The 23988-nt window shown below is 36.3% G+C and overlaps 1 long non-coding RNA gene across 2 annotated transcripts; it reads left to right on the top strand.

Annotated features, from left to right (window-relative positions):
* The first annotated feature begins 751 nt into the window (after positions 1-751).
* On the top strand, positions 752-23988 carry LOC114459235 (uncharacterized). Of its 2 annotated transcripts, XR_003673283.1 has the most exons (5): positions 752-837; positions 9749-9800; positions 18136-18224; positions 19143-19235; positions 23493-23988. It is a non-coding gene; the product is annotated as an uncharacterized LOC114459235 (long non-coding RNA). The 2 variants fall into 2 exon arrangements; XR_003673282.1 differs by lacking the exons at positions 19143-19235; positions 23493-23988 and having other exon boundaries at positions 18136-18486.

Genomic DNA, 23988 nt, shown 5'->3' with positions numbered 1-23988 from the left:
TTTGAGTATAAATTAAATTATGATTAAATTATTACTGGTTTGTTCTCAGAAACAATATATATTTTAGATTAATATTGTACGAGCAGTGAAAATAAAGTCATATTAAATCCACAGTTGCTTTTGCCTTGTTTAATTTTTTTTTTTATTATTATTATTATATATATTTTTTTTTGAGGAAATTTCATTAATTAAGCAGGCATTGAACCTTAATGTTTTTCTCCTTCCTTTGAAAATAAATTCTTTTTTACAAGTTATTAACTCTGATTTTAGTAAAAATATTCTGATGATATATTTGTGTTTGCTGAAGGCTAAAGAAAGTCAATTTAAACTGTTAAATAATATCTACACATGTAATGATTTCTTACCTCAAATGTTTATTAAATGAGATCCTTTATTCGTCCCACAAGAGGAAATTTACATTTCAGTTTCATCTCCGTCCAAGAAACATTAAAACACAATCACATATAACATGGAGGACAGGAGGTATATTTATATTTATAGTGAGACAGTTGAGCTTTGTTTTGTTTTTGTTTTGTTTACATGTAAGTATGGTACACTCAAAAGATGTAACCACATTTGATATTATTATTATTATTATTATTATTATTATTATTATTATTATTATTATTATTATTATTATTATTATTATTATTGTGTACTTAGTAAAAGTAGTCCTGTATAAATACTATTGTAGAGGAGCGGAAACTTCGGCACTATAGATTGCAGTTCCCCGGTTACATTAGTGTGACTCACTTCCTGTTTCCGCTCATACGTAATCTGGGAGAAGACGAGTGTGCATCGTGGTTCCTCCTCTAACACTCTACATGTACTTTACAGGTTAGTGCTTGGTTTAAAACAACTGTTAATGAAAGCTTTAGGCTTTGCATTACTTATAAGTCACTTTGTTTTGATAAGTTGTGCAACTTGTGATGTCAGTTTTATAGACTTTAACAGCGGTAGAGCCGAGCCGCCTCGCCACGGTAGTATCGCGATATTTAGTGTAATTCCCGCTATAGTTAAAGGTATTGTGGACGATGTTTAAAAAAAAAGAAACGCGCATGCGCAACACGCCTACGTGTGCGGGAGAGCGTGCACGAGCCCCGTTGTCCTCGTGCACAGCTCTGTTTACAAGTTGGTGTGGACATCGGTCATACAAGCTTACCTTACAAAAGAAGATTTGCACTTTTCCCACTATGTCAGACTCGCCACCGGTAAGTGAAAATCTATTTTCAAAGGACCCGGTGCGCACCGGGCACGAGCACGTACGACGGCCTTTAGTAAACATGATTGACAATTAGGAGGACCAATAGTCTTGATGATCCACCCGGAAGCTAAACATCGTCTACAATACCTTTAATATATGTAGCTAGAGGCACCGAAGGGTAACTGAATTTTGCACTATTTACATGGAAACCTATAGCACATTAAAGCTGCAGTATGTGTCAATTTCTGTTGTTACAATAAGTCATCTGGAAATGTAATAAGCAGTTGTTACATATGGTTTTGGATAACAAAAGATGAGTGAACATGGAATTGCACTTTATTTTGATTTAATTCATCATTGTTTGTACTGGATATTGAAAGCACTGAACTGTATTATTGTAAATGAGCTTCAAAGAGAGAATTAATATATGCAATCTGGGAAAAGACGATTGTGCAGCGTGGTTCCTACTCTTATACTCTACATGTGCTTTACAGACATTCTCTTTGTTAACGTGGACACCGTGCCAGCCGGGGCCCGTAACATAAGCACACAAATATGTTACAGATTTCATTACAGGATTACATTTTTGGTCTGGATTCTGGTTTTCAGATTAATTTTGTTATGAAGAAAAGTTTTATTTTTGTAAAACTACATTTTTCATTCACAAAAGTAAATATTTAAAGCTGGTTTCACATTTTCTAAATGAGTTAAACGTGTTTTTAACTCATTAAGTTAGTGGTCAAAAGTTTTAATTACAGTTTTCCCAATTCTTAATATAATTTACATAATGTACAAATATTTTAAGTGCAAAAAAATACAAATATAATATAAAGACAGGGATACAAAGTGGTGGATTGAGAGGTGCTGTTCTAATCTACTCCCTGACAAAAAAATTAATCATTCCTGTGGCACACACACACAGCCTACTCAAAGGGTAAACAAACAAACAAATAAATAAATAACAAATATTTTTTTTAACTAAAATTTGCTAAATAAAAATCATTCTTATCTACAAATTCGATGAATCAATTAAATCGATTTTTGTCCAGTCATAGCTAGAGGCACAGGAGAGTAACTGAGTTTTGCACTATTTACATAGAAACCTATAGCACATTAAAGCTGCAGTATGTGTAAATTTCTGGTATTACAATCAGTCATCTGGAAATGTAATAAGCAGTAATTACATATGGTTTTGGATAACAAAAGATGAATAAATATAGAATTGCATTCTATTTTGACTTAATTTGTCATTGTTTGTACTGGACATTGAAATGTGTTGTAAATGAGCTTCAAAGATAATTAATATACACAATCTGGTAAAAGACAAGAGTGCTGTGTGGTTCCTACTCTTACACTCTACATGTACTTTCCAGTGTTTTGCAGACATTCTCTTTGTTAACGTGGTCACCGACCGGGACTCGTAACATAGACAGGACCCTAAAAGCTCATCCTGTACATTGCTTTGGTTAAAGACTTATCTTTTAATATAACCCTTAGTAAGATAATGTACTTTCATGTGATTAACTGAATTTATAATGTTCATGTTTTAAAAAAAATATTTGAACAGATATGGACAAATCAACACGAAGGGGAAAAACCCAAGATTTATTAATTGTAAGATTATTATACGTTAATATTACCATGTTCTGATTACATTTTCCTGCATGGTGAAACACATTTATTAGCTCTTATTAGGGGTGGGCGATATGGGAAAAACATCATATCACGATTTTTTATTTGTAAAATCACGATCACGATTTTTTAAATTCAAATCATTAAGACTATTTTAAAGTTATTTACTAATAAAACAAATTAATTCACCTTCTTAAAACTGTCGCCCTAAATAAGAAAAAATGAATAAAAGATCATTTAAGACACAGTCATTTTCTAATAATTTAAAGAAATGTATGTAAGTTATTTATCAAACTGGTTCCAAGTACAATTAACATCAAACAAAAAGGCTGACAAGTTATTTTAGTCTCAGTCTTTTTACTTTGTTTAACTAAAGTGGTGTAGCATTAGCATCACTTGCTACATAACAAGGCATCATATCAGTCTAGGGATTTGTTTGTTATTGAGTAACACACTCATAATAATAAAATCCTACTTTAAACAGTGTTTAAACGCCTCATTTCACACAGTTTATACAATCATATCCTTTATAAGATAAAACGTTACTGCTTTGGTTACATTAGGCCTGGGTGATATTACGGAGCGTATTTCTGACCTGTTTAAGCACTTAATAATTCTTTGGTGTCTGTAATGCTGACATGCTGACTAGTAGTGGTGCAACCGATCAAAAAACGAACGCTTCTGATCGTATCACGGTTTTGATTCACGGATCAGATCATTTTTCTTATCAGCAGAAAAAACAGAAAAAGATCAGACGAATAACTTTACTCTCCATTTATTTAGTAGAACACTTAGTGCAACATTTCTCTGCTCATTAAATACAAACAACATTTAACTTGAGGTGTCAATCCAATGCTTAAATAACATTTTTAAACATATAAAGTGAAATATAAGGCATGATACATCATCCTTTAAACAGGTAATTACCTGTTTAAAAATTAGTCTATGTCCACATCATCAAAAAAAGCAGATCTGAGTTTATAATTTAAATTTCCTACAATAGTCAAGGATGGCCATCTGGACTAGAGCTAATATTTATTTAATAAGAGCTTTAAAAGACATGGATGGAGACATGACGACATTCATACAGACTTATTACGCACACAGAACTGTTCCTTTCTCTGCCTCCCTCTGTGTGTGTGTGTGTCTCTGTCTTCAACTCTCACACAATCACACACAGATACAAGGCCAGGAGCGTGAACCACACATGCGTGGGTACGGTCGCTCTGTCACATGCGCGCACACACACACGGACGTCGCAAATGGAACAGGCTTCATCGAGGCATTACTAATAATGATTTAAAAATAATAATAATTAAAGCAGCGAGCGGCGTCATTAGGTCCGATGAAGCATCCGGGGGCGGTAACCCACGATCACGTATACCACTGTTGGGGATTTGGGAATTGGCCTGGAGTTGTAAGCGTTTTCGTATAACGGCGTAGTTATGGCGAAAGATTTTCCTGTGTCATGATAGGCCCCTCCCACTTTTCACAGCCTGCTCTATTTTCCATAGCAATGTGCTTCCATCTAATAAGATTCATCCTACAGTGTTTTGAAGTCAACACGACATGTCGTCTTTCCACTAGAGCTGCTGGCGTAGGACGGCCCAAGAAGCGGCGCCCTCTGAGAGCACAAGGCATTGTGGGTGTTTTTGGTTAGCGTTTGTTGTTTGGGGCTGTACGGTCATCATGTGTATCAAATATGAAGCACTTTGAACTTTGCATTCTGGAGTTGTAAGCGTTTTCGTATAACGGCGAAGTTATGGCGAAGGATGTTCCTGTGTCATGATAGGCCCCTCCCACTTTTCACAGCCTGCTCTATTTGCCATAGCAATGTGCTTCCATCTAATAAGATTCATCCTACAGTGTTTTGAAGTCAACACGACATGTCGTCTTGCCGCTAGAGCTGCTGGCGTAGGACGGCCCAAGAAGCGGCGCCCTCTGAGAGCGCAAGGCATTGTGGGTGTTTTTGGTTATCGTTTGTTGTTTTGGGCTGTAAGGTCATCATGTGTATCAAATATGAAGCACTTTGAACTTTTGTTGTTCTGTTGTTTTGTTGTTTAGCTCTGGACAGTGATCGTGTGTATCAAATATGAAGCAGTTTGAACTTTGCACTCTAGAGTTATAAGCGTTTTCGTATAACGGCGTAGTTATGGCGAGGGATTTTCCTGTGTCATTATAGGCCCCTCCCACTGGCCTTGATGGGTAATTTGGTCATCGAGAGTTGTTTATGGATGGACAATCATCGTGTGTATCAAATATGAAGCAGTTTGAGCTTTGCATTGGAGCGTTATAAGCATTTTCCTAGAACGGCGTCCTGTAAATGCTAACCGTGTACATGACCTTAAATGACACCGGTCGAAAACACATGGCATGATGGGAAATTTTTCAAAGCAGTCATGACCAAGCTTGGGCACATGTCCTTTGTGTGAAATTTGAAGCTGATCGAAGTTTGTGTGTCAGAGTTATGGAGATTTGGAATTTTTTGCGTGCTAACGAAAATTAGCATTGCATTTTTGTGGCGGCGCCACGACCAAACCGTGACAGATACGAAAATTCTTTCGATAACTTTTCATCTTCAATGGGTCCTATGTGGTGTTGCCAAGTTTTAAGCGAATCGGATGAATCCCCTCAGACTAGATAGCGCAAATGCGTTTCAAGGGCGAAATGCCATTTTTGACCTTTGACCCAAGATGGCTGACTTCCTGTTTGGTTTTGGGTGAGGTCACAATGTAACTTTTTGCTCATTCTGGGGCGAAGACTACATGTGGCGATTTTCGTGCAAATCGGTCAGACCTGGCGGTCGTGTGGTTCCATCGTTTGTTTTGGCGGCGAGAACGCACGCTATGCGTGCGTTTTCTGTTCGTTTTTTTTCAAGCCACCAAATTATCAAATTTTTTGTCAGGCCTGAGGTGCGTGCAAATTTCGGTGAGTTTTCGGGCATTTTTAGGGGGTCGAATTAGTGATCAAAGGCGGGCGGGGTATAATAATAATAATAATAGGAAATAAAAGCGAAAACAATAGGTTCCTCTGTCCCATTCTGGGACATCGGACCCTAATAATAATAGGAAATAAAAGCGAAAACAATAGGTTCCTCTGTCCCATTCTGGGACATCGGACCCTAATTAAAGCCGCGAGCTGCGTCATAGGGTCCAATGAAGCGGCCGGGGGCGGTAACCCACGGTCACGTATACCACTGTTGGGGATATGGGAATTGGCCTGGAGTTGTAAGCATTTTCGTATAACGGCGTACTTATCGCGAAGGATTTTCCTGTGTCATGATAGGCCCCTCCCACTTTTCACAGCCTGCTCTATTTGCCATAGCAATGTGCTTACATCTAAAAAGATTCATCCTACAGTGTTTTGAAGTCAACACGACATATCGTCTGTCCGCTACAGCTGCTCGTGTAACACGACCACAGAAGCGGCGCCCTCTGAGAACGCAAGGCATTGTGGGTGTTTTTGGTTAGCGTTTGTTTTTTGGGGCTTTACGGTCATCATTTGTATCAAATATGAAGCACTTTGAACTTTGCGTTCTGGAGTTGTAAGCGTTTTTGTATAACGGCGAAGTTATGGCGAAGGATGTTCCTGTGTCATGATTGGCCCCTCCCACTTTTCACAGCCTGCTCTATTTGCCATAGCAATGTGCTTCCATCTAATAAGATTCATCCTACAGTGTTTTGAAGTCAACACGACATGTCGTCTTGCCGCTAGAGCTGCTGGCGTAGGACGGCCCAAGAAGCGGCGCCCTCTGAGAGCGCAAGGCATTGTGGGTGTTTTTGGTTATCGTTTGTTGTTTTGGGCTGTAAGGTCATCATGTGTATCAAATATGAAGCACTTTGAACTTTTGTTGTTCTGTTGTTTTGTTGTTTAGCTCTGGACAGTGATCGTGTGTATCAAATATGAAGCAGTTTGAACTTTGCATTCTAGAGTTATAAGCGTTTTCGTATAACGGCGTAGTTATGGCGAGGGATTTTCCTGTGTCATTATAGGCCCCTCCCACTGGCCTTGATGGGTAATTTGGTCATCGACAGTTGTTTATGGATGGACAATCATCGTGTGTATCAAATATGAAGCAGTTTGAACTTTGCATTGGAGCGTTATAAGCATTTTCCTAGAACGGCGTAGTTATGGCGAGGGATTTTCCTGTGTGATTATTGGCCCCTCCCACTGGCCATGATGGGTAATTTGGTCATCGAGCGTTGTTCATGGATGGACAATCATCGTGTGTATCAAATATGAAGCAGTTTGAACTTTGCATTGGAGCGTTATAAGCATTTTCCTATTACAGCGTGTTGATGGCGAAGAATTTTCCAGTAACATTTTAGGCCCCTCCCACTGACCACAGTCTGTTGTTTCTTCTGTAGGAATTTGCTCCCCTCTGTGTAGGTTCATCCTACAGTGTTTTGAAGTCAACACGACATATCGTCTCTCCGCTACAGCTGCTCGTGTTGGACGACCACAGAAGCGGAGCCTTCTGAGAACGCAAGGCATTGTGGGTAAATTGGTTATCGTTTGTTGTTTAGCTCTGGACAGTGATCGTGTGTATCAAATATGAAGCAGTTTGAACTTTGCACTCTAGAGTTATAAGCGTTTTCGTATAACGGCGTAGTTATGGCGAGGGATTTTCCTGTGTCATGATAGGCCCCTCCCACTTTTCACAGCCTGCTCTTTTTGCCATAGAAATGTGCTTCCATCTAATAAGATTCATCCTACAGTGTTTTGAAGTCAACACGACATATTGTCTGTCTGCTACAGCTGCTCGTGTTGGACGACCACAGAAGCGGTGCCCTCTGAGAACGCAAGGCATTATGGGTAAATTGGTTCTCGAGTTTTGTTTATGGTTGTACGGTCATCATGTGTATCAAATATGAAGCAGTTTGAACTTTGCATTCTAGAGTTATAAGCTTTTTCCTAGAACGGCGTCCTGTAAATGCTAACCGTGTACATGACCTTAAATGACACCGGTCGAAAACACAAGGCATGATGGGAAATGTTTCAAAGCAGTCATGACCAAGCTTGGGCACATGTCCTTTGTGTGAAATTTGAAGCTGATCGAAGTTTGTGTGTCAGAGTTATGGAGATTTGGAATTTTTTGCGTGCTAACTAAAATTAGCATTGCATTTTTGTGGCGGCGCCACGACCAAACCGTGACAGATACGAAAATTCTTTCGATAACTTTTCATCTTCAATGGGTCCTATGTGGTGTTGCCAAGTTTTAAGCGAATCGGATGAATCCCCTCAGACTAGATAGCGCAGATGCGTTTCGAGGGCGAAACGCCATTTTTGACCTTTGACCCAAGATGGCTGACTTCCTGTTTGGTTTTGGGCGGGGTCACAATGTAACTTTTTGCTCATTCTGGGGCGAAGACTACATGTGGCGATTTTCGTGCAAATCGGTCAGACCTGGCGGTCGTGTGGTTCCATCGTTTGTTTTGGCGGCGAAAACAAACGATGTTTGTGTCCGTTTTTTTTCACGCCACCAAATTATCAAATTTTTCGCCAGGCCTGAGGTGCGTGCAAATTTCGGTGAGTTTTCGGGCATTTTTAGGGGGTCGAATTAGCGATCAAAGGCGGGCGGAGTATAATAATAATAATAGGAAATAAAAGCGAAAACAATAGGTTCCTCTGTCCCATTCTGGGACATCGGACCCTAATAATTTCTTCCGTCAACCAATCCGTGGACCACGTGCGTGCCGAACCATGGAGAGCGATCCGTGCCGATCATGGATCAATGATGATCCGTTGCACCACTATTGACTAGCAAATGGTGTGATTTGGCAGAGAAAAACCTTTGGATGTGCTGTGTATTGACCACAGACGGCACCGCAAGGGTTAAAATGTGAACTACAGACGGTTCTACAATCTCTGTGATTTGGGAGATCGTCATGTTTTAATCCTTAATGATCTAATATCATCAGATCACACATCCTAAGCTCCTATACTATATCACCAGATACCAAAGCACAGCTATCCTGCTCCCTCCTTATTTACTTTTCTGAACATCTAGTCCATCTATGAACATTTAGTACTGTATGAAAAAGTACCTGGTATTTTAGAAGATGCAGGTGCCTTTAATTAGGACATAAGGAAGTCCTTGTCCTTTTTCAACTCCCTGTTGGTCTCCTCCAGGTCTACAATGTGGTCTTCAAGATTTTTAATTGTCTGTTGATCCTTCTTGGCTTGTTCTTTGAGTTTGGTAAACTCCAGAGTCCCTGTTGGTGCCCCTGTGCACATTTATTGGTAAACAACATGATTTTATATTTTCAGACATCCATAGGGTTTATTGTGTAAATGATTCAGGTGTACATTTGTAAAGATATATTAAATATTATAGACTTACATTGTTTCCTTGGTGAACCTTTAATGGTTGTCATTGAGGAGGGACCTCTTCTTTATCTTGTGACTGTTCAGCTACATTTTTCTCAACCTCTTCCATCAGGTCCTGACTGGTTTCATTTCTTTCCATCTCTGCAACATGTGTTCTTTACTGAAACCAGTTTCTTTCTATATGAAGTTATGAAAAAACACCATGACATCTCAGCTACATTAAACTCATGGTCCTGCAGTTTATTTTCAGGAAGTAAGTCACATGTGTATTAGGAGGATATCTGATGTTTAGAACTATCAGTGGTGTGAGATGTACAGTGGACGGTGAGGGAAACTATAAGTTCCTGGACAGGAGTCCAAAGTAATATTTATCCATCATATTGGCTCTCATTATGATGAAATCATTTTTATCAATAATTTACAGTTTTTTTAAAAAACAGAACATCTTTCTGTGTCTTTTTAAGAGATATACAGTATTTGTTGTGTGGATGGGAAGTAGCAGGTTATAGACCAGAAATGAGGGTATTTTATATTGACTGTTTTCTGTTTCCATCTTAACATATAATGTCTATGTTTCCACAGGAGAATCAACAGAAGTGTAAATGACATGGATGGCAGCGCTGCACAACAACAGGTCAGTGTTGAAATCATTGATGTCTCATGTTATTTTATTTTTCTATTGAGATCATAACCAGAGCATTGAGGCCATTTTATGTCATTATATTCCTATGGAAATATTTGATCATCTTTAAAGTTAAGAAGCACATCAACATGCTGATGAATAGTTGACTTATAACTAGCGTACCGTAGTTTAATGAGATTTGCAAAATGTTTTAGTGTCAATATTAAGTTTTCAAACAGTGGCTAAAATAACAGGTTATTTATTTTATATCATTTTAAAAGACGTAACAAAAATGTTTTAAATAACAGAAAAGCAAAACAACATGTTACATGTTTTAAATTTTTATTTTGCAGAAATTCTGTACATGAATTAACTTAACAGTAGCATAACTTAACATCTGCATTGTTTCACCTCATGAATTATATTCAGAGGGTCCAGCTCTGATAGTGGGGTCTCCTAACCCTCTTCCCCTGGTCAGGGGTCTGTAACCTTTACTCTACAAGGAACCATTTAACCTCATCTCACCTGGATTAAAGTCCTCCTGGAGCCATAAATACCTTCTCTATGAAGACAATACAGTGTATTACATTATATACAGTTATAATTATATAGAATAATGTTTGATTTAATTTTATTTATTTTTTATTGATCATGTAAATAGAAACCTAAGAACTGCTTAAAATAAAATAAATCAACATCAAGAAATAAAACAGTATCTTGTATCTTCAAATTCTTACACATCTCAGTTTACATGAACATAGAGCTCGGCCATTTTGCCTAAAAAAAAATCTCTTTTTAAAAAGAAAAATTCAAGTTTCAATTTGATTTTCAATAGTTTTTAATGCACTTTAAAATGACTGCAGACATCAGATTTATTGTCAAAAGTGCAACTTTATTTCTGTGATTGTCCTCAAGAGTTAAAATGCATAGAATAATCTCAAAATAAAAGTAAATAAGGCTGTTATTCAACAATTTCAAACTTTAATCCAGGTTTAAGCAAAAGTGCAACAACAACTTCACAGTAGCTTAAATTTTCTGATAAAGAAATCATAAAACTACATATTCTATAACATTACAGTTAAAAAAATAATAAACTCTTCCCTTATCATCTCAGCATAGTGTGAATAAAAAATTGAACATGCCTGTGGCACACACACACATATAGCCTACTCAATGGGTAAACAAATCTAAACAAAGAGGAGGCGGGATCACATCGGAATGCGAAAAAGTAAAAAAAAAACTGGTGGGAAAAAAATTATTAAAAAAAAATATATATAAATATTAATTGAAACTCAAATTTTCTAATTAAAAATTGTTTTTATCTACAAATTTGATTAATCGATTAAATCGTTTTTTTTGCCCAGCCCTAGTCTGTAGATGTTGCAGGAGGTGAAGTAGGAAGGTGCTGAGTCATTGCACAACTTGATTTATTTTAGGTTAACAAATTGTTATATCATGATTTTATTTGTCATTAATCATTAATAGCCTCTGTAAAAAATAACTATTTATTTCAATAGTTTTTTTAAAGCTATAAGGAGCCATTGCATGGAGTCAAAGAGCCACATTAGGCTCCAGAGCCACAGGTTGCAGACCCCTGTCCTGAGAGAACCACAGCTGAACATCTGGCCTGGCTTTTACTTCATGACTCGAGCTGTTGGTAAAAGCAAAGTCAAATCAAAGACCCGCCCACACCAAGGGATGTGGGCGGGTCATTCTGTCCAGGCTGGCGAGTTGATAGCTGATCACACAATTCCTGCTTGTAGTCACTATGTATTAGCAGGCTCGGGGAGTAACGGATTACAAGTAACAGTGTTACGTAACCAGGATACAAAAAACATGTAACTGTAATCTGTGACAGTATATTAAAAAATGTGTAATCAAATTACATGTTGTTTTTTATAAAAACTGGGATTATTTTGAGGGATTACATTTTAAAAGCAAGCAGAATATGCATCAGTGCATCAACACACAGTGCACGTTCACTACAACAAAAGAACACGTTAAACAAGCTGTAACAATTTTGTGATGACGTAAACAGCGCGGACACCGTGCGCTTGTCTGGAAACAGACCAACGTGTCCGTGGACTCACAGAGCTGAAGAGTTTTCTAAACAGAGTTGATGGATCAGTACGTGTGTTTTATGTTTCTGTGTCACATCAACACTGTAGTACCGTGGGACCTCTACACAACAATCTGAAGCAGGGCACGTATGGCGTTATATTTGTGCCACAACTCTGCTGTCAGTGCACGTCTGAACTTTATCACGACTGTAAATGGTCCACGTTATAAAGATTATCTGTTGATTGGATTAAAAGTAAACCAGCGAGTTAAAGACATGTACACAGAGCTGTGTGTGCATCTAAAGAAATAAATATAACCAATAGAAGCTGATTTTTCATCAATAACTTTAATGCACTTTGTGTTTTAATTAGATAAAATATTTAATGTGACTCTTCCAACAGCTCAGTTATAGGCCTGTACAACATTATTTAATGTATGAGTGGGGTCAGGTTAAACTATTTTATTTTATATTGTGCATTGTTGGAATCCATCCATCCATTTTCTTACCCGCTTATTCCCGTTTAACAGGGTCGCGGGGGTCTGCCGGTGCCAATCTCCGGCTCTCATAGGGCGCTTGGCGGGGGTACACCCTGGACAGGGCGCCAGTCCATCACAGGGCAACAGAGACACAGACAACCATTCACTCTCTCATTCACTCCTATGGGCAATTTAGAGACTCCAATCAACCTTACAGTAATGGTTTTGGACTGTGGGAGGAAGCCGGAGTACCCGGAGGAAACCCACGCAGCACGGGGAGAACATGCAAACTCCACACAGAAAGGACCCAAGTGTCCACCCCAGGGCTTGAACCCAGGACCTTCTTGCTGTGAGGCGGACGTGCTAACCACTAAGCCACCGTGCGCCCTCATTGTTGGAATGTCTGTGCTAAATAAACATTTTCTTAATATTAATGTATTTATTCTTTTAAGTATTAATATTAATTTATACAATTGCAATGTTTTAATTTTAGTGGTTAGTACTAGAGATGGGCAATAACGATAAAAATCACAATAAATAAAAACTGTAAATAAAAAAATTCACAGCTTTAGTGTAAACAGGTTCCTTACAAACGCAAATATGTGATTACATCACTAGACATATTTAAAAAGGCTACAATAACTGCTGACTCAAACAGCTCATGAGCTGATATTTTATGGAATATATTTGTGCATGTGGATCACTATTAGTGTTACTGTATGTAATTCATTTATTTCCTCACTTGAAATAATATAATTATTATTATTATTATTATTATTATTATAAAAAGCACATTAAAATCACAAATAACTTCAATAGTGTTTTTACTGCTGATGAAATATAATTAAAAATATTGTGTTTCACAAGTTGGGATGAATTAATAGTGACATTAGTTAATATTTATTTCACACAACGTGTGACATGTTTAGCTTTTATTCTTCCATACAAGTGTTTAATCTGATCATAAACAAATCAATGGCTCTGTGGTTTTATGACAGTAAAAGATGTTTTTTTTTTAACTTGGTCTATTAGTCCTTTTATGGAGTGTTTAGCGTTAACCCAGTCTGTGTGTCGGTGGGTTAGCTTAGCATAGTTAGCTTTAGTTGAGTTTCCAGTTTATAATCGTTGCTACAGGTTCATCTCTGTTCCGTGTTTGTAGAACTTTGGGTGGATCTGATGGAGGAACTTAGACTGGTTCACTTTGTTGGATGGTTGTTTGGTTTTAACCCAGTAGTGGTCCATGATGTATCACTGCAAGGCAGCTTCTGGTAGCCGTGACAAACACCTCACACACACACACACACACAGACGGTGGTGTGTGGGCGGTGCACGTCAGAGCTTCCGTAAACAACGTTCCGCTCCAGAGAATAATAAGTTGTTGACAACAAACAGTCGCAGTTTTGGTCCGTGGAACATGTTTTTTTTGGGGCATTCTTGGCTAAATTGAGGGACAAATGGCCCGTGGCCCTCGCTAATTTCTGAATTTATTGTTTATATCGAGGTATGACAAATTCTTACCGGTGAGAATGTTTCTTATGATAAATCATAAACGATAAAATATCGCACATTCCTATTTAGTACACATTCAGAGCCAGAAATGCCATGGGAGACTAATAATTTGCAGAATTTCTTTTGGTGTTTCAGTTTCGGCCAAAAAATTTCATTTGGGTACATCCCTAATGGAAACTCCTACATCAGGGGTCACCAACCTTTCTGAAACTGTGAGCTACTTCATAGGTACTGTATAGTCCAAAGGGCTACCAGTTAGAAAAGCATGTCTTTAATACTATATTTTGTCCCTTTATTAGAGGGTAAGATAATAAGGAAGGCCAGCAGTAACTTAAAAATGTAAGAAATCTTAATGTATGCAATCGTTTCATTTTCATGACATTTTGTAGAAAACAACTTTTACCTATTCGTATAACGTAACATTTGTAAAATGTAACAATTGTCATATTTTACGAAAATCCACCTTGCATTTTTTTTAAATAATCTTATATATATCCTATTATATATAACAACACATACACCAAATCTTCAACATGTAAAAGCATTTGTGATGATGTTCCAGTTAAAATAAACATTTAAAGATGGTTTATTTAACACTAAAACTTTATAAACGTTTATTATATTTAGTAGTATTTAACTCTACTTAGTAATAACTACATCTCTTATTTGTATTTATCTTTGTGAGTTTGAATCTTGGAAAGTAAATCAGATTTTAGATGGAGCTCATTGGTAACTAGAGCTCTTGAGGGCCCCTCACATGGTCCGTGAGGGCTACCTGGTGCCCGCGGGCACCGTGTTGGTGACCCCTGTCCTACATCATGTTTTATCAATGACCGTCATTGATAAAACATGCTGATAAATCATTGATTTGACTTTGCTTTTATCGACAGCTTGAGTCATGAAGTAAAAACGCAAATGTAAAAGACAAAGACAAAATGAAAAAAGCAAAATGGAAAAAGAATGACTTCATTTGTATATTTTTTCATTATTGATTCTCTTTATATTTCCACATGCATTTCCTTTTAATTTTGGCTTTCCTGTGATTCCATAGAATCTAACCTTTTAATATGTCTTGCTGCCTGTAGATTAGTAGGAGGGCATGGGGAGGGACCACACCACAGCTCTGCCCAAAAGGTTTTGTGAGGATGTGATTATCACAGTTTTAAAGGCTTTAATGGAGGTCATAGTAACCTGTAGACAATAGTTGATGCTAAAGATAAACAATCAAACACACAAAGAACGTCTAACACCGTCATTCACTCACACTTCCCTGTGGGAACAGAATGTAAGACACTGTGACTCTTTCTTCGCTTATGCCCCGCCCATTCCCCAGCCTTCCAGCCAATCAACACTCAGAATACATGTAAACAAAACTCACATTAGCAGAGAAAGCTGCATATAAACATGATGCCTTCATGACCATGGGAAACTATAGTTGTTCCCTGTGCTCCAGCAGCAAATGATGAGAATGAGCAATGAAAAAAAAAAAGTGAAAAATGAAGTTTTCTTGAAGTTTACTGTTCACAGGAATTTAAAAGTATTTTCTTACATTTACCAAAGACCTGACTTATTACACTTTAAGACAATTCAGAATTCTTTTAATTTCTGGATGTTTGCTTTTATTTACAATTATTTATTTATGTTTATGGTTGTGTCTCTTATTATACAGTTATATTTGTTGTGCAGCCACTGTAACATTAGAACAAAACCTTTGTGAAACTCAAAGGAATGAGAATGTGTTGAGTTTACAATGTGTCTGTTACCACTTTATTTACACAGACTGTCTGTGCTTTGAATTGATTTAAGTCATTTCAGTTTTGGTGTGTGATCTGATGATATTAGATCATTAAGGATTACAACATGTCTACGATCTCCCAAATCACAGAGATCTTAGAACTGTCTGTAGTTCACATTTTAACCCTTGCGGTGCCTTGTCTGTGTCATGTCTGTAGTTCATACACAGAACATCCAAAGGTTTTTTTATCTGCCAAATCACACCATTTACTAGTCAGCGTGTCAGCATTACAGACATTACAGACATTATTAAGAGCATAAACAGAGCAGAAATACGCTCCCCCCCCCCCCCCCCCCCCAGTGCACAGACACACTCCATCAGTTCTGAGTGTTGAAGCACTGAGACACGTTTGAGGAAACACTGCATGTATTTCTCTTCTCTAACTAACTCTCTGTTGCTCCACAGTAACAGAGCTGCTGCTGCAGCTCACTGGGCTGTTTACACTTTCTTAAAGAGACAGTGTCCTGAATGTGATTTACTTTAAAATTGACTTTTCAGCCACTCAGAGCTGCCCTGAAAGAAGCAATGCTACAGAATTAATAAAAGGGTCTTTGTGGCATTTTTCTCCATCGACTTTGGGCCATTATTGTTTTTCTTGTAAAACTATTAATAAAAATAAATGGTTTATATCACCTATTGCCATTTTAAGGAAAAATAGAGAGAATGAATGTTGGTCCATATCACCCAGGCCTAATATAACCAAAGCAGTAACGTTTTATCTTATAAAGGATATGATTGTCTCAACTGTGTGAAATGAGGCGTTCAAACACTGATTAAAATAGGATTTTATTAATATGAGTGTGTTACCTCAATAACTAATAGAAATCACTAGATTGATCTGCTACCTGGTTATGTAACAAGTGTTGCTAATGCTAATGCTACACCACTTTAGTTAAACAAAGGAAAAAGACTGTGTGACTAAAATAACATGTCAGCCTTTTTGTTTGATGTTAATCGTACTTGGAACCAGTTTGATAAGTTGCTTACATACAATTTAAATGATCTTTTATTCCTTCTTTTCCATTTAGGACGATGATTTTAAGTAAGTTTGTTTTATTAATAAATCACTTTAAAATGGTCTAAATTATTTGAATGAAATAAACTGTGATAAAATTGTGATTGTGAATCGCCCACCCCTCTGCTCAGGTCATGTTCACTGTGGTCGGTTGGCATGCAGATATCTTGCAGTGAAGAAGAGATGCTATGCTAGCAGACAGAGCTCATAGAAAAACCTGACTTTTACAGATATTCACGTAATATTACAGATATTTTTTGGTGCTAAAGGGGTAAGGAATCATTTATGAACATGTTTAAAAGTAGAAGGCGGCCAGATAGAAAGTATTAGCAGATTACGCCCGCCGCCAACTCTTCTGGATAGCAAATTTAAATTTTCACAGTATCGATGTGAATCATGATACCTATGAATCGATTTTTAACTGCCTTACGATTAATTGTTACATCCCTAATGAAATTCAATTATTAATGTAAATATTCAAATTTTTACTAATGCACCAAGATAAAGCTGTAGTTTCTACTATTTACATCATTAGTTTTAATGAGAATGTTTTCCATATCCAAGTAAAATTGGTACTGCTTGATATCCTTAAATCAATCAAAAGTGAATCGAGAATCATGAATCAAATCGAATCGGGCACTTGTTATTCTAATCGATACCCAGCCCTAATGATACTGATACCGTTGCTATTTTTATGACACCACAGTATTACCGTATTACTGCCCATGCCTAGTGTGTGTGTGGAGTGAATTTCTCCCCGACGCGGTGTCAGTTTGGGCTGAAACTTTTTTTAACAGCTTCCACATAGTGGTGTAACAATACATTGATCCACATCAATTAATTAATTAACGATCCATTTACATTGATGCACAATGAAGACATGGATGAACATCGTCATCTTTAAGATACACCTTTATTTTGAAATAAACATACGTCCCTGCCACTATTTCCTGGTTGGAAATAGACTGTAGCTCCGGTGTTAGCCCCGCCCCATCGCGACCAATAAATGAATGATGAACCTTTTCCATCAGTGTTATATGGTTGGGTTTAGATCTTAACTTGTCATGTGGCAGTAGATTAATGCCCTACATTACCTACATGACATGTGACCTTTCATCTACAATAGTTTAAAGTAGGGATGTTCCATTCTGATATAGATATCTGATACTAGTCCAATATTAGCAAAAAACTATTATCACATTATATAGGCCTGCATCTAAAATGTGTGATATAAACACTCTGATCTAATCAGTTCATTCCATATTCCGCTCCAGCTTTTCTAATTAATAGGTCAGTTTTTTTCTTTTTTTCTTCAACGTTGCAGAATCGGTAAAGTTAAACTGTTTCCACTGAAGACCTTCATTTTCCTCCACATCATGTGATCTCTGAACAAACTGATAGTTTTAGTCAATTTCAAAGTGATGACACTGCAAAGGATGGATGAATATTTCTAGATCCTTCATGTTCATTCTGTCTCTTCCATCCTTCAGGTGGAGCTGATTCCATGCTGATGTTACAGGTGAATGGAGGATTGTGGAACCACTCAGCCGTGACAGCAAACATGGACTCCTCAGAAAAGGTGAGAAATGAGTGGAACAAAACCAGTGAATGTAGAACCAGTGAAAGACACCATTATGGGTGTACTCATACTGCCAGCTCAGGCTGTTCCAAGCTCACAGCAGGAATCCCCCCTCCCTGTCCCTTTTCTGGCACGGTACAACGGACGTGATCACCAGCTCAACTCGGTTCCCACAGAGAAACTAGTCATCTCGTTCATTTACGACACACATGGCATTACGTCATCATTAAGCGACTCTGTTCATACCTGTCAAGTTTTGGATTTGAAAATAAGGGAATTTTTCTGCACCGCCAACCGAGCTCCAGTATTTTATTTTTTTTTTTTTCCGGAAAAACGATATATAATACAAAATAAATACTAATGAATAAAAAAACAAAATTAAACAAAAACGTATGTCAAAAATAAAGTAAGATACAATTAAAAGGTAGATATAAATTGTAGTGACAGTGATTATTCTGACTGCTCATTTTTAATTATTTATGTCATATAAAAATGTATGAGAACAACATTAATGTCACAGTCATCATATTTCCCCTCAGGGATCAATGGTTTACTGAATCTGATCAGGTTTATTGTTTAGGTTAATTTAAATTAAGTTTATCAAAACTTAATTTAAATGGTCCTGATGACATCATTCTAGACCATAATGATTACACAAAAACAAATGGAGGCAAGGATGCATCAGTTATTTCACCACTAGGGGTCAGAATATTTGACAGTATCAGAAGTTATCATTAATCTACGATGTTTCAGACTCTACAATCCCTGGTATTGATGGTCTAGTACACACATTATCAGTGCTCCCCAGAACATTTCCCCATAAAAAAACATTCCTTGCCTCACGGTGACAGCGTTTCATGTTGATTCTGTCCATTTCCGCGTTTAACCGTTTTCATTGGTCGATTCTGTGATTTATAGTTCCCTATTGGTGTTCAGCTGCAGCTGAGGGGAGGGGCTTCACGTGTGTCTGTTTATGTCTGCAGCAGCGAATGAAGTTGTCAATTGAAACAGGTGAGGGGGAAAAAACTAGAGATGAACCATAGATATATTAAGAGATGGACATGGTGCTGTTAGTATCGATACCTTTGCCAGAAAGTATAGTATCCGATACTAACTTTTTGGTATTGACACTTTATTTAGTTTTTTGACAACACTATTCTTACCAGTGGGAAAGTTCTTGATGATATATCTCTGCTAATCACGTCTGTAACGTGCATACAGCTCTGAGCACAGATATATAGAAGGTAGATGAACCACTCCTCATGAAAAAACAATGTTCAGCTCCATCCACAGTATGAAAAAAATGATTGAACCATGAAGAAAACACATTTAAAATAAATACACAAGTGAGGGGAGGGGGGTGCAAGAAAAGCCCCCAGGTCTATAGAGCACTGGAGGAAACCCTGACCCACCAGTTGAGAATTGCTGCTCTAAACAACTGACAGTCTGTAGTAGGTCTCCATCTACTACACCAAATATATTAACAAAACATATTTTTCTGTGTTTTGAAGAATTGTCGTTGACATAATCATTATTATTTATCATTAACTTATTCAAATATCATTCAACTACATGAAAACAGCAGATCATCAGTATTAAGTCCCTCTCTAACTACTACAGATGAGATGGTAATAAAATACTGTTTAATGGTTTTTAAATCATTTTTATTTGTAAATGATCATAAAAAATAGAATAACTTAAAAATGACTTCTTTAACAGTTACTGTAATAGGCTGAAAACAACCAACAGTCTGTATTATATCTCTCTATCCACTACAGCAAAGATATTAATAATAAAACACTCTGATTTTCTGATGGTTTTTATTGATTAAATAACCTTAAATACTGTCATTAATCAGCAAGAACTTTTTTTAAAAAAAATTACTCTCGTAGCATGAAAATAACTGACAGTCTTTATTAGGTCACATCTACACACACCTCTACTACACCAAATATATATATAGAAAAACACTAAAATATGATAATAATCAACTAAAAATATAACTTTTTTTCATTTAAAAATGATCGTGTTGATGTTTTGAACCCAGTATATCGTATGGTATTCTGCAAATTAAATACGATTAAACATTTGATTTATATTAATTAATTTATAAAACAAGTAAAGGAAACATCTCATTTTCTATATTCATAAAAAGATCATTTATGAAAAGATTTTTAGCTTGTGCTAGTAAGATGATTATTATCATTATGCAGATCTATCCTAGAATTTAATGTAACTAGAGACAGACCTGATAAAGGTAGTTTATGGTTTTCAGGTTAATAGTAACCTTTGAATAATTTATTGGTAATAATTACATTATTAATTAGTGATGCACCAAAAATCTGACCAAACATTGTTATAAAGACGTGAGTAAACGACACAGTCAGTGCACGCTTGTCTAGAAACAGACCAACTTGTCTGTGGACTCGTGGAGCGTCTGTATTTAATACATGTGATCACTACAGAGTTGATGGAGCAGTAAGTGTGTTTTATGTGTGTGTGTCACTTAGACACTGTAGTTACATGTAGCCCTCCATTAACACAGACCTTTAATACATCACAACTGTACTTGGTCCACGTTATAAACATCATTACTCTGATAGAATTAAACGGTGTAATCACAGCTTCAATGTATTTTGTGTTTTAATTAGGGCTGCACCATTTTCACAAAAAACCTAATTGTGATTTTTCTGACAGATATTGTGATTTCAATTCAATTTTACAATTTTTAAAAATATTTCATACATTTAAAATGCATATGCGTTTTTTTTTGCCAAATTCTGTTTTCCACATCAATTTTTTAGAAATATGAATGAATTATTTCAGAAAATATTAGTTTTTAACTCCTGTAAGGAAACAAAATACTAATAAATTAAAAAAAAAAACTTAATTCCTTTTGAGCACAATTATTTTAGTTTTGTTATGTAAAATAAGTTTGTAATATGCTGCTCAAATGAATAAATAAATGAAAAATGAATGAATGAATGAAAAATAAAGTAGATATAATTAAAAAGAAGATATAGGTTGTACTGTGAGAAAACAAAATAAAAATGTAATTTAAAATACAATTAAAAGGTAGATATAAGTTGTAGTGACATGGATTATTCTGACTGCTCCTTTTTAATTATTCATGTCATATAAAGATGTATGAGAACAGCATTAATGTCACTATATTTACCCTCAGGGATCAATGATTTACTGAATCTGATCAGGTTTATTGATTAAGTTTTGATCAACTTAATTTAAATTAACCTCATTTAAATGATCCTGATGACATCATTACAGACGTAATGATTAAACAAAGCTAAATGTGCAAACATCACGTGTAAGAAGTGTTTTTTCACCACTAGAGGCTAGAATATTTTACAGTATCAGAAGTTATCAATAATCTATGATGTTTCATACTCTACAATCTCTGGTATTGATGGTCTACAACAGAACAACTTTATCCAGATGTTCTGTAGCTCTGATCAAGTGAAGCTGATTAAAGCTGAGTCATGTTTTCACGGAGCACAGCAGCGCTATGAGAAACAGACAGAGCTTCACAGACATGTTAAAGTTAAACAGACACTGGTGTCTCTGATGTAGGAGTCAGTGATGATTTGTGTAGTTTTTTACCAGGTTAGACGGTGTTTAGGTGGTGTTTGAAACGACTACAAAGAGAGTTGCATTTCTGCATAAAAAATGTTCTTTCCCTCACAGTGATGGTGTTTAAACCCAATTCTGTGAATTTACGTTGCGTTCACCTGAGGTCAGGTGTAGATGTAGTTCTACAATTAGACACTAGATGGAGCCCCAACATAAGTATTAGGTCTAAGCTCCTCCTTCTACTACTTTGACTGAAAATCTATCACACCTGTGTGTTTGGACACTCAGATAATGTAGTGGAGGAGCTCAGAGATGTTGTTAGTGAGTGTCTTCAGATTTATTGAATTATTATGTTTATTTTAAGCTCCTAAAAGCACGTATTTAAGTTAGAATATAGGTCATGTTAAAGTACACAGGCTGATTCTATGTTTATATGTATTTTGACCCAAATGTAAGTTAACTCTACAGCCAACGTGTTTGGCTTTACCAGTTTGTTTATTTAGTGACATCTTATTCAAAATACATTAAGGTACTATTTAATCCAATTGATATAATATATATATAGTGATTTCATAGTGTAATTTAGGTTAAAACAATGAAGAATAAAATCACAGATATGTTAAGAATAATAAATATTGGTTAAGAGTTTCAGATAAATAACTTTACATAAATACTAAAATTAATAAATAAGTTTATGGGTAAAATACATTGTTAAAAAGTTAGACTTTAATTAAAATGGATAAAATTTGTACAGCAAAGCACATGATTTAATTTTACAAATAGAAATAGTTAAACATTGTAGGTTGATTTAAAAACATTAAATATTAAATAGCAGAAAATTAATTTATTTAATAAATAAAATGTTTAAAATAGGAAAAGCTCATGTGGTTCATTCTTTTAAAAACATTTGATTAGAACTCATTCTTCCTTTCTCTCTTTTGCATCCTTTTCTTTAAGGTTTTCAACCTTCTACAAAACCTACAACAAAACTGAATAAACTTTTAAAAGCTGAGTTGATCTCACGTCTTACTTGTTCTCCATCCATGTTCTTTCAAGCTGGACAAGCATTATAGAAAATAAGCTTAACAAGTATCTGGTATGGTATTCTGCAAATTAAATATGATTTAAAATTAGATTTAGATTAATTAATTGATAAAAGAAGTAAAGGAAGTTTCTCACTTTCTACATTCATAAAAAGATCATTTATTTAATGCGTGTGCAATTTCCCTTGTTTAATTTTATGAGACGTGCATGATAAATGTGTTGTTTTTTTTTTTTTCACAAATCTATTTTATTTTGTTTGGTGTATTTTTCTGTAATGTATGTTTTTTGGAGCCATTATGTGTATTCAGAAAAAAAAGGAAAAAAAATTATGCCAAGATTCACGGCTCTGCCCTACAAACACTGTAAAAGTTAGTAAAAATCCATGGATCTCTTTTGATGTCCCACTTCTCTAGATGATCTGCAGCAACTTTGAACCCTGTCAGTGAAACACCCTATGAAAAGTGTGTTACAATAGGACATTTGTCTCATATTAAATTCTCTTCACTCTGTAGGGGGCGCTAACGTGCCAATGTCCATTTTTCCACATTGAGCTGGTTTAGGGCTGGAGGTTTAACAACTGATTCACAAATGTTTGTTTGGTTCCTTCTCTGTGTTTAATCTCTAACTGTTCTACAGGACTCTGGAAGCCAGAACAAAGTGACACCTCAACGTTCTCAGGACCATGAAGCTCAGCCACAACAAAGAAACAAATCTAAGAGAAAAACTTCAGAGCAAAAAGTTCAACAGCAGAGCCAAGCTGGAGTTAAAGCTAAACATACATGTGACCAGTGTGGAAAGGCCTTTAGCTTTAAATCATACCTCACTAGACATCAAAGAATCCATTCTGGAGAAAAGCCATTTAACTGTGACCAGTGTGGAAAAGCTTTTACCGAGAGTTCTACCTTAAGAAGACACAAAGTCGTTCATACTGGAGTTAAAAAGTTTGAATGTGATGATTGTGGAAAGACTTTTAGTCAATATGTAAACCTCAGTCTACATGTCCTCATGCATCGTGGAATCAAAGCTCACAGATGTGAACAGTGTGGAAAGACTTTCACACGAAAATCACATTTAACAAGGCACATGCAGACTCACTCCAGAACAGAGTTGTATCACTGTGACCACTGTGGGA

This window comes from Gouania willdenowi, unplaced genomic scaffold, assembly GCF_900634775.1.
Source record: "Gouania willdenowi unplaced genomic scaffold, fGouWil2.1 scaffold_275_arrow_ctg1, whole genome shotgun sequence".
NCBI lineage: Eukaryota > Metazoa > Chordata > Actinopteri > Blenniiformes > Gobiesocidae > Gouania > Gouania willdenowi.
The sequence above is the reverse complement of the archived record's forward strand: the minus strand, read 5'-3'. Positions and strand labels throughout refer to the sequence as shown.